The following is an 18,077-nucleotide window of genomic DNA, read 5'->3' on the forward strand; positions in this document are numbered from 1 at the left end:
TGGTAACTCTAGCTCGGCACATGCGGGGCGCAGGCACAGGACGCACTGGGCTGTGCAGACATACGGGAGACACAATGCGCAACGCCGGCGCAGGATATCCTGGCCCGAGGATACCCACTGGCTGTCTGGAGAGCAGGGCTGGCACCATCTTCCCTGGCTGGATCCTCACCCTAGCTCGGCAGATGCGGGGAGCTGGGATGTAGCGCACCGGGCTAAGCACGCGTACTGGAGACACCGTGCGTTCTACCGCATAACACAGTGCCTGACCAGTACGACGCTCTCTCTCTCCATAGTAAGCACGGGGAGTTGGCGCAGGTCTCCTACCTGACTTCGCCACACTCCCCGTGTGCCCCCCCCCAAGAAATTTTTGGGGCTGCCTCTAGGGCTTCCTTGCCAGACGTGTTCCCTCAAAGCACTGGCTCCCTTTAGCTGCTGCCTCCGCTCTCCTGACTGCCTCCAACTGTTCCCATGGGAGGCGATCCCTTCCAGCCAGGATCTCCTCCCATGTGTAGCAACTCTTTCCGTCCAGAACGTCTTCCCATGTCCAGGAGTCCTGACATCGTTGCTGCTGCTGCTGCTGCCTGTTACCACGCTGCTTGGTCCTTTTTTGGTGGGTGGTTCTGTAACGGTTTCCTTCTGTGGAAGGAGAGGACCAAAGCGCAGCGTGATTAGTGTTCATCATGTTTAATAAAAGACAAAAAACTGAACACTCCAAAATACAAAAAACAACAAACGTGAAATCCGAAACAGTTCTATCTGGTGCAGACACACGAAGACTGAAGACAACCACCCACAAAACCCAACACAAAACAGGCTACCTAAATATGGTTCCCAATCAGAGACAATGACTAACACCTGCCTCTGATTGAGAATCATATCAGGCCAAACACAGAAACGGGAAAACTAGACACACAACATAGAATGCCCACTCAGCTGACGTCCTTACCAACACTAAAACAAAGAAAACACAAAAGAACTATGGTCAGAACGTGACAAATATTCAAATTCGATCTCCATCTGTCCTATAGTAATGAACGTGTAGGGGTCAGGAGTTGGGACGAGGCAGGCAGCATTTCTCAGCCAGTCTAAATCATGAATCAGCTGGCATAATTTTTATGGATATATACAAAGAAATGTCAATTGAAAAAAGGTAAATCAAAACAAAGCAGCTAGTTTGCAGTCTTTACAGCTTCAGTGTTTGAAGTGATTGTGTTAGCTGTGTTGTTGGCTAGCTCCTCTGAACAACAGTGACATGACGAGAGAGCACATGTTCTATGCCAGGCGAAATCACGCCTCATTAGCTCATTGTTATGGATGTAGCCAAATAAACGTCACTAGAAAACAGCTTAAACAAATGCAAATGCTGCTACTGTTGTTATTCCTTTTGACATTTGACGTGACTGTAAGTTAGATGTAGTTGGCTAGCTAGCAAGCAAGGAATAAGAACGTTGCCAGCCGGTATGGCAATGGAACATGTAGTATGAACGACTGGGTCATGTCCATAGATACAGAACCAATAGAACAAATGACCAACCGGCTTGGGTAGCAACCCTAGATTTGTGTCAGGACTATATCTTGTGGAATGATCAAATAGTATGAATAAATTATTCAAAATAACGGTTTTAATGAAAATATGTCAATCATTATTTGAATATGTTGGTAACCCGTATAAAAGTGATAATGCCCTCAAAGCCAGTGTTTGGAGGATATATTGGCACGGTTTGCCATGCTACAGTTACCCTAACCCTAATATTGGCACCCGTGCCAATATATCCTCCAAACACCGGCTTCTCGGACATTATCACTTAAACACAATGTACAGTATGTCTAATAGAACAAACCCACTTTTACTCTGTTAGTACACACTATCTAAAATACTGGAGGCTCGGGCAGAGTAAACAAAGCCCCATCTTTAGCGAAAATTGTGCATAGTTAGATAATTGAAGATGATGAAATGATTATTGTTATGCTTCTAATTTGTGCCTATTGGTCAAGACTGAAAATGTAGGAGGACAGATGGAGCATGGTAATAAAAGAAGGGCAATGGAGCAAATATAAAGGTCTGATGAGCTGTTACTGGGGATTGGATTGCACTGGCAGCCTGATATCTAGAAAGCTAACAAAGCATTGAACAAATTAACTAATTAATTGCACACTCAATTAGGTTAGACATTAATCAGAGGCAGCATGTAGACAGAAAATGAGCACGTAGGGAAACAGAGCTAACGGTTGAAGAGCTAAATACAAGGCTACACACACACATACTGCTAGTAGCAGTGTCTGTCCTATATCTAGGAGATATAAGAAAGACCCATATTTAACAAACAAAATATTGTCACTCAACATTTTCCATATATATACAGTACTTCCATAATTTTAAAAAACTGGTACCGGGCTACCTTCAGACGAGTCTTGTGAGACTTGTGGGCATCTCGCCTTTCAATAGAGGTGTCATATTAGTGTGCAACGGACGCTACAGACAGGAGTTAGAAGATCGGCGGTACCGACTTCAGACGAGTCCCGTAACGCAGAGCAAAACAGAGAGCAAAACAGAGAACACCATCATGTTCACGAGTGTCATCTTTTCCATAGAGTGGTCATATTAGTTTGTTGGCCAAATCGTTCTGACACTATAGACATTTTCGTGAGAAGACCGATTTTTAGGATGTCTCTGACAAACACCGCTGTAGCTCGGCCAGTCTGCAATTGGCAGATGACATGGATTGAGATGCAGCCCATATAACAACAAAAAACAGATATCTCTATTTCAAACAGACATCACTATTTCAAACAGACATCACTATTTTAAACAGATGGATTTTGGTGGGGATTTTTGTATTATGCTAATTAGATTTCCTGGTGGGCGCTGACATCGACTCTAAGGGATCATCTGCTCTGAATGAGGTGCTTTAAAATGAGTGCCCTCTGACCATAAATCAGGACATTTACTGTAAGAGGTGTATTTTGACCCTGGGTGTAGATCTCTAACCTGGCATTGATGGGTAGGGCCAGCACCTCCTCTCCCACTCCTTGTGCATCCAACACTAGAGCCAGGCTGTAGCGCTGCACACTGTTGGAGCACAGGGTCACCTGCAGATAGAGGTACACCGCATATATAGACAGACAACCATAGCCATGGCATTGGCATCTCTGTGAAGTAGAAGTGCTCGTTTGGCAAATATATTCCCAGTTCACACTGATTCACAGACTTTTACCTAGTTATCAAATCACAATATTTTCCAATCATGCTTCCATTTTGGTCTTCTTTACACTACCTGTATTACATACAGAAGAAACCTACTACGCTACCTTCTAACACCTGTCAAGGCTGTCATCAGAGGAAGACACTACACTGAGAGTACACTGCATGTTCCAAGGTGTCTGTATCTGGGGAGATTTCTGCACCACCCATGAATAACTTCCAATACTGTGAAATGTTAGCCAAAGCCCATTTCCTCTGCTAGGTGAGAGATTACCTCCCTCTGGCATATTTGACTCCCTCTGACCTCTTCTATATATTCTGCTCTTGTAAGAGAACTCATTAGAGCCCGGGAGTGCCGCTGTGCGGTCATTGGGCTGGAGAGCGAAGTAGAGTTTTCCAGACAGCCAAAGGAAGGCAGCAGACATGAGACACCCTATACATAGGGTCCAAGACAGCTGCACAGATTCCCCTGATCGGCCCGCCGCAGCGCCTGACAGCTCTCAGTGATGGGAAAAGACCAAACAGTCTCCCATTGATAGGAAAAGACCAGCGTATGACAGATACACTCAGTAACCAGAGGCAGCCAGAGTAAGCTGATGTAATAATCTAAGCTTTGCAGAGCCACAGGGAGAAAGGCATCTTCCTAGGCATTTATCTGCAACAGATTCTTTCAATATTCAACTCCACTGCTGAATACAATTAAGGTCTGGCCCCTTCAGTGCCAATCATTGATTGAAGCCGTTGTGATTAGAGGGAATTAATTTAATGATTAGTTTATTCAAAATCTCAAATGTAAAATCTACAACACACAATATAGCACTAAATTGGAAAACAAACTGACTCAGCATGATCCACCAGTCCACAATTAATAACAAAGTTAAATGATAATCTTCTACAGTGAGCACATAAGCACTTTTTCATTGGAATAATGTTCACATACTGTATGTTTTCAGATAATGCTTAATATCTATAACAAGTAGAAAATGGAGGTAACTTCCTGGTCATGCTCCCTGCTAATTTCACACACCTGGATGTCAACAAGTCCCTGAGGACGCATGGTTCCTGAGGTGGGTGTCAGGGTGAACACAGTGGGCCGGTTCTGTCAAACTGAGGTCTGAAACCTAGGAGGTACTGGTGATGCTGGTAGGCCCACTGCCATCCCCTGGAACCCTCAGCCCAAAGGTCATAGCGATGTGTCGTTCAGACTGCAGGTCAGTGTGTGAGGGAAACCTGGAGGAGAGGAGGAATAAGGAATAAAACATAGAGCAAGCAATGTTACGGTTCTAAAGATTAGGGAAAAATAAAGTCCAAACAGTGTTAACTGACATACAGCTACAATGCCAGAGGGCAATTCATTCTAAAGAGGTTGATTTGTCTGTCTGCTTTAAAAAGGTCTGGTTTGTGTGAGGGAAATAAACAGTGAGATGAAAAAGGTGTCATAGCATACATATTATCTGTCTGCAAAGAGCTTTGCTGTTATTGATCACAAGAGAAACGGGCGTTCTACCCTAGTTGATTTGTCACGTTCCTGACCTGTTTTCTGTTGTCTGGTATGTGTTTATTGGTCAGGGCGTGAGTTTTGGGTGGGCAGTCTATGTTTTCTGTTTCTATGTTGGTTTTGGGTTGCCTGGTATGGCTCTCAATTAGAGGCAGGTGTTTGACGTTTCCTCTGATTGAGAGTCATATTAAGGTAGGTTGTTCTCACTGTTTGTTTGTGGGTGATTGTCTTCCGTGTCTGTATGTTTGTTCTTACCACACGGGACTGTAGCGTTTGTTCGTTTGTCATAGTCTGTACCTGTTCCTGCGTTCTTCGACTTATATGTAAGTTCTCATGTTTTAGGTCAGTCTACGTTCGTTTTGTTGTTTTGTATAATTCCAAGTGTTTGTTTTCGTGTTCGTTTTTCGGTTGTAATAAATCATTATGTATTCACAACCCGCTGCATTTTGGTCGAATCACTACTCCTCCTCTTCGTATGAAGAGGAGGAGGAATGCCGTTACATGATTCCGTGTTTAGTATTATTCCACAGTAAGCCATATACAAGTCATATCGGAGATAGATAAAGTCCTGCTCAAAATAATTCCACAGAAAATGTATCAACCTGGACAATTGTTGGGAGGGTTGAATATTTAAAAAAATATATATATTTAACCTTTATTTAACCAGTTAGGCTAGTTGAGAACAAGTTCTCATTTAAAACTGCGACCTGGCCAAGAATAAAGCAAAGCAGTTCGACACATACAACAACACAGAGTTACACATGGAATAAACATACATACAGTCAATAATACAGTAGAAAAAAATCTATATACAGTGTGTGCAAATGAGGTAAGATAATGGAGGTAAGGCAATAAATAGGCCATGGTGGCAAAGTAATTACAATATACCAATTAAACACTGGAGTGATTGATGTGCAGAAGATGAATGTGCAAGTAGAGATCCTGGGGTGCAAAGGACAAGATAAATAAATAAATACAGTATGGGGATGAGGTAGTTGGATGGGCTATATTACAGTGTAATGATTACAGAATTACCCTTCCACACTGTCATCCAAGAAATTGACTGATCTTGTTTTTTTCTTCAGTTGTTTTATACTTGCCCAGCCCTGTGTTTTCCTTTAATTATTATGCATTGTCCAGTGACCTTCACATTTGCTAGTCAGCACAGATGTATTCTGTATTTCCTGGCACTTTTTTTTATTGTAGGGGTTGTATAATGGGCCCCACGTTTCACTTCAACATCTCAGAGCTCAACTTTGAGGATGTGTCCTTCCGTGAGTTTTTCATTCATCCTCATCAATGCTGCCTGTTACTCATCGTTAGACGCTTGTGTTAGGCTTGGCGGCAGATTTATCAAACAGTGCATACCTACTGCTTTGTAGTACTATTTACAGTATAAAGCACACACACATCAATGAGAGACAGATGCAAATAAGCAACCATTACCACAAGTCAATGAAATACATAGCCCACAATATATAATTAGCTATGTGTATTGTCTTGCAATAATAGTCCCTTAAAAAACATTTTTGTTGCGCTTGTTGCAACAATTATTGCACACATTTTCTCCCACTCCTCAATGTAAAGTTTTGCCTTTGGAGCTCTTAAAATACACACTATTCAAGGCCTCCCGGGTGGTGCAGTGGTCTAGGGCACTGCATCACAGAGACTCTGGGTTTGAGGCCAGGCTCTGTCGCAGCCGGCCGTGACCGGGAGGTCCATGGGGCGACGCACAATTGGCCTAGCGTCGTCCGGGTTAGGGAGGGTTTGGCCGGTAGGGATATCCTTGTCTCATCGCGCACTAGCGACTCCTGTGGCGGGTCGGGCGCAGTGCGCGCTAACCAGGTTGCCAGGTGCACGGTGTTTCCTCCGACACATTGGTGCGGCTGGCTTCTGGGTTGGATGCGCGCTGTGTTAAGAAGCAGTGCGGCTTGGTTGGGTTGTGTTTCGGAGGATGCATGGCTTTCGACCTTCGTCTCTCCCGAGCCCGTACGGGAGTTGTAGCGATGAGACAAGATAGTAACTACTAACAATTGGATACTACAAAATTGGGGAGAAAACGGGGTAACATTTTTTAAATAAAATTTAAAAAATACAAAAATACACACTATTCAACTATTGACTAGAACAAACTGCAAAAATCACTGAAGCTGGAGACTCATATCTCCCTCACTAGCTTCAAGCACCAGCTGTCAGAGCAGCTCACAGATCACTGCACCTGTACATAACAATTAGCTAATTATGTATTGTGGGCTATGTATTTCATTGACTTGTGGTAATGGTTGCTTATTTGCATCTGTCTCTCATTGATGTGTATGTGCTTTATACTGTAAATAGTACTACAAAGCAGTAGGTATGCACTGTTTGATAAATCTGCCGCCAAGCCTAACACAAGCGTCTAACGATGAGTAACAGGCAGCATTGATGAGGATGAATGAAAAACTCACGGAAGGACACATCCTCAAAGTTGAGCTCTGAGATGTTGAAGTGAAACGTGGGGCCCATTATACAACCCCTACAATAAAAAAAAGTGCCAGGAAATACAGAATACATCTGTGCTGACTAGCAAATGTGAAGGTCACTGGACAATGCATAATAATTAAAGGAAAACACAGGGCTGGGCAAGTATAAAACAACTGAAGAAAAAAACAAGATCAGTCAATTTCTTGGATGACAGTGTGGAAGGGTAATTCTGTAATCCTTACACTCAGCACTCCTCAACAGTAATACATCTTAATCAAGGAGAGGTGCCAAGACTGGCAGGTGTGCTATGGAAACAAAATGATTTTCACCACTGTTCTGCTTTGTACAATTTAAACACAACCTTTAGGGAATAATTTACTCAAACCTAGAGTATAAAAATGTGTTCATCAAATGGGCAAGTTAGGGAGAGCAAGAATTCAGGAGATGAAGCATTCGGTTGATTAATGTAGGTCATGCGTTTTCTACATTGCTACATTTACATTTTAGAAAAGTCTAGCTGCTGGGGTTTGGGGCGATAGATGTGTCTGGACATGCCCACCAATGTTTTATCTACCAAGGTGGGGATGTACTGTACCGACCCTAACAAGACAATGATGGAGAGGTAAAGGATTGTGCTGAGATGGATGAGCGAGGTGATGGGGTGAGGGAGGGTTACCTGAACGTGAGGCTGATAGGCTGAAGGTATCCCCCACAGTGAAGAGTAACTCCTCAGAGAAGACCCCCAGGGTGCTGGAGGAGAAGCAGACCTCCAGAGTGTGGCAGGCCCCAGGGAGGGGTGCGTCACTTGAGTGGGTTGAGTCACTGACGTGATCTTCCTGTACGGGTTTGGCGCCCCCCTCGGGTTCGTGCCGTGGGGGAGATCTTCATGGGCTATACTCAGCCTTGTCTCAGGGTAGTAAGTTGGTTTGAAAATATCCCTTTAGTGGTGTGGGGGCTGTGCTTTGGCAAAGTGGGTGGGGTTATATCCTGCCTGGTTGGCCCTGTCCGGGGTATCGTCAGATAGGGCCACTGTGTCTCCCGACCCCTCCTGTCTCAGCCTCCAGTATTTATGCTGCAATAATTTGTGTCGGGGGGGGGGGGGGGGGGGGGGGCTAGGGTCAGTCTGTTATATCTGGAGTATTTCTCCTGCCTTATCCGGTGTCCTGTGTGAATTTAAGTATGATCCCTCTAATTCTCTCTCTCCCTCTCCCCTCCCGGAGGACCTGAGCCCTGGGACCATGCACCAGGACTACCTGGCCTGATGACTGCTTGTTGTCCTCAGTCCACCTGGTCGTGCTGCTGCTCCAGTTTCAACTGTTCTGCCTGCGGCTGTGGAACCCTGACCTGTTCACCGGACGTATTACCTTGACCCGGACCTGCTGTTTTCGACTCTGTCTCTAACTCTGAATGCTTGGCTTGGAAAATCCAACTGACATTTACTCCTGAGGTGCTGACCTGTTGCACCCTCTACAACCACTGTGAATATTATTATTATTTGACCCTGCTGGTCATCTATGAACGTTTGAACACAAAAATAAAAATATATTTGATTGATCGATTGAGGGGGAACCATCCTCTTAGTGGGGCTGAAGGAGAAACACTGGCCAAACGCTGAGCTGGGAGGAACCAGGTGCAAGGGGCCCTTGGGGCCTGCCACGCTCTCAATGAGACCCTTATTGGATAGAAGCAGCACCTGAGAACCAGGGAGAGAATACTTGTAGTGAAAACCAATCTACTGTAAATGTAAGAGTGATTAACCAAGTACCATTTGTTTTCTATCTAATGCATAAGATTTGATCAAATCAGAATTCACATTTAGCCTACTGTAAGTGTAGTGCAGTAGAAATGTGTGTATATTGCATGGTTTTATCTACAGTTGTTTGCTGCCACTGAAAAGATAGATTCTGTAAAACACATTATCTGGCAATACATGACCCAACAGTCTTTTTTTGTCTGTGGGAACCAGTTTCACAGGGGGTTGGGTTATTACAGTAAGGCTGCCACATATGCCCTAGAAACTAAAGGGGCTGACTGGGCAGGCAGACTTTAAATAATTCACCTAACAGTGAATTCAAACAGTGCCTGCCAGGTGCTGTTCTATTATAGGACTAACAGTTATCACAATTATACTTCAATTATTCAATGATTAAGCATGGGCATCTGCTGACTAGTGGCAGCAGTAGTGTGATTTATTTTGATGTGAGCCACGTCTTATTACAGGAGATTCTCTCACAGCTGCTCTTGTATTACATCTTTATAACAGCTGAGACTTTGTATGTTATGAGTCTCAGTTGTGATGAGCTGAACAACTGGATCCACGGTATATAACAGAACACTGTCATTCTTATTCAGTGTATTTAAGTGTCGATTTTTCAGTGTTTTTGGCCTTAGCTGTTTGTGTATATTATTAGTACCGGGCATCTCTTAACTAAGGTTAAGTACCTCATAGCTGTGCTTGGAGGCAATAAAGATGTTACCCATGTCAAGGAAGTCAAATTTGAATTGCAATTTGGGGCCTACGCCCTCCCCCTTTATTCATAGAGGTAGGCGAGACTCACGGCCTAGATGATGAACATCACAAAAACAGAGAACACAAAGACGCATTAAATAAACACACTGAATGTGCAAACAGATGATCATGAATCAAGCACATCTGCCACTCACCGGTGTGTAAATAAAAAAATCATACACATACTGTACACTGGCATAAGGAAAAACATCTACTCTCAATGATGTGTTATTGAGGTCACCACATGCCCATTAAACCCTGTCAGACATGGAAATGAATGGAAATCTGACCTCCGGAAGTGGAAATATAGATGGATACCAAATGCAAAACAACCAACAACTTCTCTCTCAGTATGAGAGGATAGAAATCTAACTGAGGCTTTCTCATCAAAGTTTCATTTCATTGCTGTTCATCACACGTTCTGCTTGTGACCTCTTTAGAATTGGATTCTACATTATTAGTCACTATTATTGCTTCAGCAAGTAGTTCATCCCTGAGCATTCTCTACCAAAATCGGATCAAATCTGATCAAACTCTTCACCTGTAATGTCAAAGTAGACCATCTGCTAATAGATCTTGGCTTCCTGTGGTTTGAAAATGGTGTTGACATCTGAGGTGGTGTTTGGCCAAATGTCCCCCTCCTGCAGGCAACAGAAAGGCTACCTTAAACACTATGCCTCTTACAGTATCAAACATGATTACTGATATCCTGCTGGTGTAAAAACTGGCATAGCTTGTCTTTGTCATGTAAGTAAGATGCTGTATATTTTTTATTTGTCAAGCGTAGAGTAGCTCAATGATATAATGCTGGTGATATACACTATTTAAGCAATTAGGACTGAGGTGTGGTATATTGGCCATATATCACAAACCTGCAAGGTGCCTTATTGCTATTATAAACCGGTTACCAACATAAATATAGTTTTGCGTCATACCTGTGGTATATTGTCTGATATACCATGGCTTTCAGCCAATCAGCATCCAGGAGCCAAACTACTTGGTTTATACACTGAATAAAAATATAAATGCGACATGCAACAATTTCAAAGATTTTACTGAGTTACCGTTCATATAAGGAAATCAGTCAATTGGAATAAATTAATTAGACCCTAATCTATGGATTTCACATGACTAGGGATACAGATATGCATTTGTTGGTCACAGATACCTTTAAAAAAAGGTAGGGGCGTGGATCAGAAAACCAGTCTGTTTCTGGTGTAACCACCATTTGCTTCATGCAGCTCGACAACTGTCCTTTACATAGAGTTGATTAGGCTGTTGATTGTGTCCTGTGAACTGTTGTCCCAATCCTCTTAATGGCTGTGCAAAGTTGCTGGATATTGGCGGGAACTGGAACACGCTGTAACGCTCGTCTTCCTCCTCTTCTGAGGAGGAGTAGTAGGAAGGATCGGAGGACCAATGCGCAGCGTGGTAAGTGTCCATATTTTAATAAAGAAATAGAACACTGAAACAAAAACAACAAAGTGAACGAACGAAAATGAAACAGTCCCGTATGGAAAAACACAGACACAGGAACAATCACCCACCACCCACAATGACAAAACAGGTTACCTAAATATGGCTCCCAATCAGAGACAACAACTGACACCTGCCTCTGATTGAGAGCCATATCAGGCCAATCACATAGAAACAGACAAACTAGACATACAACATAGAATGCCCACTCACATCACACCCTGACCAAACAAAACATAGAAACATACAAAGCAAACTATGGTCAGGGCGTGACACACGTTGTCATACACGTGGATCCAGAGCATCCAAACATGCTCAATGGGTGACATGTCTGGTGTGTATGGATAAAATGCAATTGTATTCATTGTCCGTAGCTTATGTCTGCCCATACTATAACCCCACCGCCATCATGGGGAACTCTGTTCACAATGTTGACATCAGCAAATTGCTCGCCCACATGACGCCATCTGCCCGGTACAGTTGAAACTGAAATGAATCCGTGAAGAACACTCTTCTCCAGTGTGCCATCGAAGGTGAGCTTTGCCCACTAAATGATAAGTGAGTGAGAAATGCTCACTAACAGGGATGTAAACAAATTTGTGCCCAAAATTTGAGAGAAATAAGCTTTTTGTGCGTATAGAACATTTGGGATATTTTATTTCAACTCATGAAACATGGGACCAACACTTTACATGTTGAGTTTATATTTGTATTCAGTGTCATATAAAATTATATATTATAATACTCCCCTAATCCAAGTATTATTCTTTATCATCAAAGACAACTTATGTCTGATGAAAGATAAAGCTTCTGTCCAAATGATAGTGTCTTTATCAAATAGATAAAGTCATCCAGTGGAAAAGAAAAGCAGCTGGGTGTTAATGTAGTACTTAGAAAGACACTAATGTAATCATAATCAGCAGACCTCTGGAGAGCAGAAGGGCAAGTTTGCCTTAGAGTAACAGTGGGGTTCTGGCCTCACCCTGTGCTGACAGAGCACGCCTCTTCAAGGTGCTATACAGAATACTTGGGTGCAGAGTTTGTCTTTGGGAGGCTTGGCTTTTTTTGGAGGGTGTCTGTGTTTGTTTTCCACTCTTCCTTTCCAACTCTCTGACACAAAACCACATGACCAGACAGGACAGTGAGACATCAAGGGCAAATTATAGTGAGACTTCCCAGAGGACATAGTGTGCTTAACAAATGCCTGGGGCGAGTTGGGTGTCAGGATGGATGAGAGAATGAGTGGCTGTCTCCCCAGGGGCATCTCAGTCCAACGGTCAGACTCCGAGACAGCAGGTGAGATCAGGTTAGAGGCTGAACTGATCCAAGTGGCCACGCCTCTGACTCAGCAGGGACAGTCTCCCTCTGTGTTTGGGAATGCTGAACACATGGCTACTCATAAGTGCTCACACACATTGCCACACAAAAAAATTCAACACAAATTGGGATGAAAAATATGATATTGAATATAGGAATATCCAGGGGACTTTTATAGCTGCTGTGGAGCAGTGACTCACTGCTAGCTGCATGGCAAAATGATATGCAGAGAGAGTTTTAAATGTGTTTTTAAAGGTTGGAGGTATTTCATCAAAGTGCTAAAGTTTGTCTTCTACCACAGCTGAGTACTCCACAGAGAGATGTGTCACTGTCACCAGAGGCTGGGGGTGTGAACCAGGCAACGGGAAAACAAAGACCTACGCCCAACCACTGCAGACACCACACTGAGTTATAGGGGTTGGTACAGAATGCTGGTACAGGGTATAATGCGATAAAGTGCATCCCTGAAATTAGTTATTACAGTTTCCTTAGGGATTACAGGGCAAACCAAATAAGCATGAGGATACTATGGGAGGATTTTGGTTCGCAAGTTGGCCTAGCTACTGCTGTGTAAAAAAAAATATGATGGCATTTGAGAAAACTATCCCTTAAATGCACTTTGCATGCACTTTGTGACTCACATACTGAGTAAAGTCTATAATCCCAGAGGGTGATTAGGTATCATGTAATTCAGCCTTGGTGATACTGTGTACTATAGCATAGCATTAGACCATAAACTAAGACAAACACATTAAGTTTGTTTAGACTGTTGGTCAATGGGCATGGGTACCAAAGCTACTGTACCATAGACCATTGGACTCCCTATAAGAAAACATTTGCTATCAGCCCACAGTAAAATGCCCCCATCCTTCCTCCATCCCATCTCTACATAGCACACCAGAGGTTCCACTATGATGTAGTTGTCTGAGAAGGACAGCCGTTCCTCCTTCAGCTGCCTGCGTCGGTCTTGGAAGGTGCGTGAGAGCAGGGACAGGCGGTCATGTGGAGTGGGGTCTGCGTCACACTCTGTCAGGAACTGATCCATCTCATCCTCCTCTTCCTGCTGCAGCTCGGAACAGAACCTAGATTCACGGCAGAGCAGAGAGATCCACAGAGAGAGAGAGTGAGTAGGGGATGAGGACAGAGGAGCATCTAAACAGGCTACATACAAAGGCGTTGATCTGGACCGACCATCTGGACCGACCATCTTTTCTGATGATCCATTAGCTAAGGGTCACTTTAGATGTTTGTTTTACAGTAAATCAATGTATGTTGATGTGTTGATCATGTTTACATTGGGATGTACATCATGGAGATGAACATGAATGGACATCCCACCTTAGCTTCTGCTGCTCCTCCTCCTGTTCAGTGACAAATCTCTTCCACTGATAGTGGACTATAGTATCACTCCTGTTCACTATGGAGACTGAGCTTTGGTTGGCCATGGTTGGCCAAGGTTTTCTCCACTATGACAGAGTTCCTAGCCAGCCTCACATTCACGTCTGTAGACGCTCCATGCAGACTGATGTAAACACCCTCCCCTGAGGAGAAACAACAGACACACACAGCTACTGGATTATCTAACAACTTATTAAGAGTACTGTAGCTGTGCAATGTACATGTATACTGTATGTAGAATGTCGTGTTTCTAAAATACAGGCCTTTTCTATTAGTAATGGGGGAAAAAATTGATACAGTTACATTTCGGGATATTATTTTTTCGTTTTGGTTTGGCTGTACCTGTACTAAAACTCCAGTATTTTTCCTTTATAGTTTTTTCACCATCTTCTTTTTAAATTGGGAGCACATTTGTTTACAGCACTTTATTTCCATGACTGATGAAAACTTGTTTTCTCATGGCTCTCTCTTGTCCCTCTGCAGCAGGCAGAGGGGATAATTAGGTGATGGTACGAGGGCCAGATTGGGAATTTAGCCAGGACACTCTTACGATACTGTAAGTACAATGGGATCTTTAGTGACCACAGAAAGTCAGGATACATGTTTAACATCCCATCCAAAAGACAGCACACTACACAGGGCAATGTCCCCAATCACTGCCATGGGGCATTGTTTTAAACCAGAGGAAAGAGTGCCTAATACTGGACCTCCAACACCACTTCCAGCAGCAGCTGGTCTCCCATCTAAGGACCAACCAGGACCAACCCTGCTTAGCTTCAGAAGCAAGCCAGCAGTGGGATGCAGGGTGGTATGCTGCAATAAAAAGACAGTATCGAATTGCAATACATATAGAATCATGAGAATTGCAATACATAGTGTATCGGAACCAAAATATTGTGATAATTTAGTGTCGTGAGGTCCCTGTCAATTCCCAGCCCTATTTTCTATACAGTCCATTATCTGTCAGGACTTTATGGCAAAGCCACAAATGTGATGCTATAGTCTAGCCCAGGGTTTCTTAAACCTTTTCAGTGCGAGACCCAAATGAGAAATTGACCATCCTCCCGTGACCCAAATCGTCATCCAACGACCCAAATTAAGAAAAAATACTGTGTGATGATAGATTCTCATAACTGCAACCCACCTCTCACATTCCCAGGGTCCACCAGGGCCCATAGTTTCAGAAACCCTGGTCTAGCCGGTGGGCTATTATTGGTCGGTGCTTCATAATTAGTCATGGAGATGGCGCTGTTGGATTAGCATGACAGGTAGGCTATACTCTGTCTGAGCCATCCACAACAATTACAGAGTCTCTCTTGGACCAAGTGACACAAAACACATGGTTCCCACCGGAGCAGTCAGCTTACAGAATGAAAACAGAAAAACAATGCAAATATCAGCCTGTGGAATATGTAAATACCTTGAGCATTTTGTTTTGTTTGGCTAGTTTGGATACATTCAAAACAGAGCCATGGTGCTTTAGCAGAGATCCCGATCTGACCCTAACGAGTGAACCAAGCCAAAATTGAACCCAAAATGAAATAGGCTGGTATTCAAATTGCAGCCATCAAACTTCATTAAGCCAAAATTAGGTTTGTGTTAGATTCAAGTAATACAATACAATTAAACCCAATGTGATGATGTGGATCATTATCTAATAGGCTTTATTATTATTACTACAATTTATCCATAACAGTATAGTCACATTTAACATTATTAATATTTTCTTCAAGGCCAAATGAGCTAAATCCATCAATACGAATAAACATGTAACAGAGAAGCCCTACTGCAGATTTACAAACAAATTAAATGTCCCTCGGCTCGGCAGAGCAAGAGAGGGAGGAGGAGGAGGGGGGCATCTGAGTCCCGGTTCCTTGGAGAATGCACTGAGTAAACACATACTGAACGTGCACATGAACAGTCTTTACCATTGCATCAATGACATACTGACTGACAGACTGAGTGACTGACCAACTGTGATAGATACCCTAGACAGACAGGCTAGACAGACAGGCTAGACAGACAGGCTAGACAAACAGGCTAGACAGACAAGCTAGACAGACAGGCTAGACAGACAAGCTAGACAGACAAGCTAGACAGACAGGCTAGACAGATATGCTAGACAGACAGGCTAGACAGACAGGCAAGACAGACAGGCTAGACTAATAGGCTAGACAGATAGGCTAGACAGACAGGCTAGACAGATAGGCAAAACAGATAGGCTAGACAAATAGGCTAGACAGACAGGCTAGACAAATAGGCTAGACAGACAGGCTAGGCAAATAGACTAGACAGACAGGCTAGGCAAATAGACTAGACAGACAGGCTAGACAAATAGGCTAGACAAAGAGGCTAGACAGATAGGCTAGACAGACAGGCTAGACAGACAGGCTAGACAGACAGGCTAGATAGACAAGCTAGACAGACAGGCTAGACAGACAGGCTAGACAGATAGGCTAGACAGATAGGCTAGACAGATAGCCTAGACAGATAGCCTAGACAGATAGCCTAGACAGACAGGCTAGACAGACAGGCTGGACAGACAGGCTAGACTTTATAAAACTTAAAAGCCATACATGCACATGAATAAAATCATTGAGGATAACACACAATAAAGTCTGGGACTTATTTCCATTGTGGTCCTAACAGACAGACAGACTCACACTCGAATTGTGTAGTAAAAAACATGTTGTGTCTTTTAAGATAGTTCCACAACAGGCTCATTAGTAATTAGTAGTCCACCCAGTGGGACCAGTCTGTAGTCAAGTAAACTGTCCCTGTGGATTTCCTTGCCCTTATTCCACAAATGTGAGTAAATAATTCAGGTAGTGAAATTGAAATAACAAGCAATTTAGGCTTTGTTTTCCAATAAGGAGCCTGGTACTACAGTAGACCTAAGTCCAAAGCAGGAAAACAGTCAATCTCTATCAAAAATGATGTATAGCCTACAGTACTCTACCCCTTTAAAATATTAGTCAAAGAACAATAAATGTACTTTATGTACTTAAATGTTTTGTACACAGTGCATAATGACAAACATGCCTGAAGCCTATAGAATTGATATTTTTAAATTATCATATGTCAGGTGCAATAAAGCTGTGATATACGTGTATGTCCTACGAAAAAAGAGAATAGAAAAGAGGGGGAAATTAAGGCACCATAATTATCGCTGACATCCTGATGCTATGACAACTGTTGACAGGCAGGGAACATTAGCCTCTCTCCCACACTGCTCAAGCCAATCTCATGCTTTCATCATCACATTTTCTCAAGAGATTAATTCTGCACAGCCATCAGTTTCCAGGCTATGCAGAGGATATTTTAACCTCAGCTGATACTACTGCTGAAAGTTCTCCATTTGATTGCCCATGCTGCATTTGACAAGAGACTGTGTATGTGTATGTGTATGCGTATGCGTGTGCGTGTGCGTGTGCGTGTGCGTGTGCGTGCGTGCGAGAGAGAGAGAGAGAGAGAGAGAGAAAGAGAGAGAGCTCCTGTGCTTTCCTAAAAGAGTCTGGGGTAAACTCATCAAGGAACTGTCTCTTTGTTCCTAAATAAACACAAGAAAAAAGTCAATACGACCAGCGATAAGACTATAACTAATTCATTCATTCCAATAGCAAAGGTAGCCTGTCTTGAACCCAATGATAGCATTTCTCACCAGAATTGACTTTGAGGGTTTTTTCCTGGGTGAATATTGTTGCTGGTTTTTATCTAGCACATCAAAAGAACAGGAGAGAGTACCATTTCTTGTCTCCTGTCAACTAGCATCCAAGTATCCAGGCAGGAGCAAAGATAGCAACTTGACCCCTGTTTTCATTATTCTGTTGATTTTAGGAAAATTACATAGCAGTGACTGGGGAGCTGGATTCATATCTAACTAGATGGTTGTCATATTGAATCTCAGTACTAGCAGTCACACCTTTGAGCAAAGGAGGCTAATTTGTCACGCATCAGCTACAGTTCAATAAAATGTACAATATGTAAATGTGTTCAAGATGAGGGTTTCTCGAGGGCAAATTAATAAATCATTAGATCGATTGATTAGAATAGATAGACACTGTATGTACAGTAACATCAGAGAGATAAATGCATCCCACCCCTGGCAACATTTTACCATGGTTAAATGATATGTTCATGGGTCAAACATGTACTACTTGTCCGGTACTTCTTGACAAGATACTTATGACTTTCTGCCCAGAAATGTAAGTTTG

General features: G+C 43.0%; 1 pseudogene; it reads right to left on the reverse strand.

Annotated features, from left to right (window-relative positions):
• Positions 1 to 18,077, reverse strand: part of LOC120065834 — a 70,804-nt pseudogene that overhangs the window by 49,702 nt on the left and 3,025 nt on the right.

Source organism: Salvelinus namaycush, chromosome 21 (genome assembly GCF_016432855.1).
Source record: "Salvelinus namaycush isolate Seneca chromosome 21, SaNama_1.0, whole genome shotgun sequence".
Classification (NCBI taxonomy): Eukaryota; Metazoa; Chordata; class Actinopteri; order Salmoniformes; family Salmonidae; genus Salvelinus; species Salvelinus namaycush.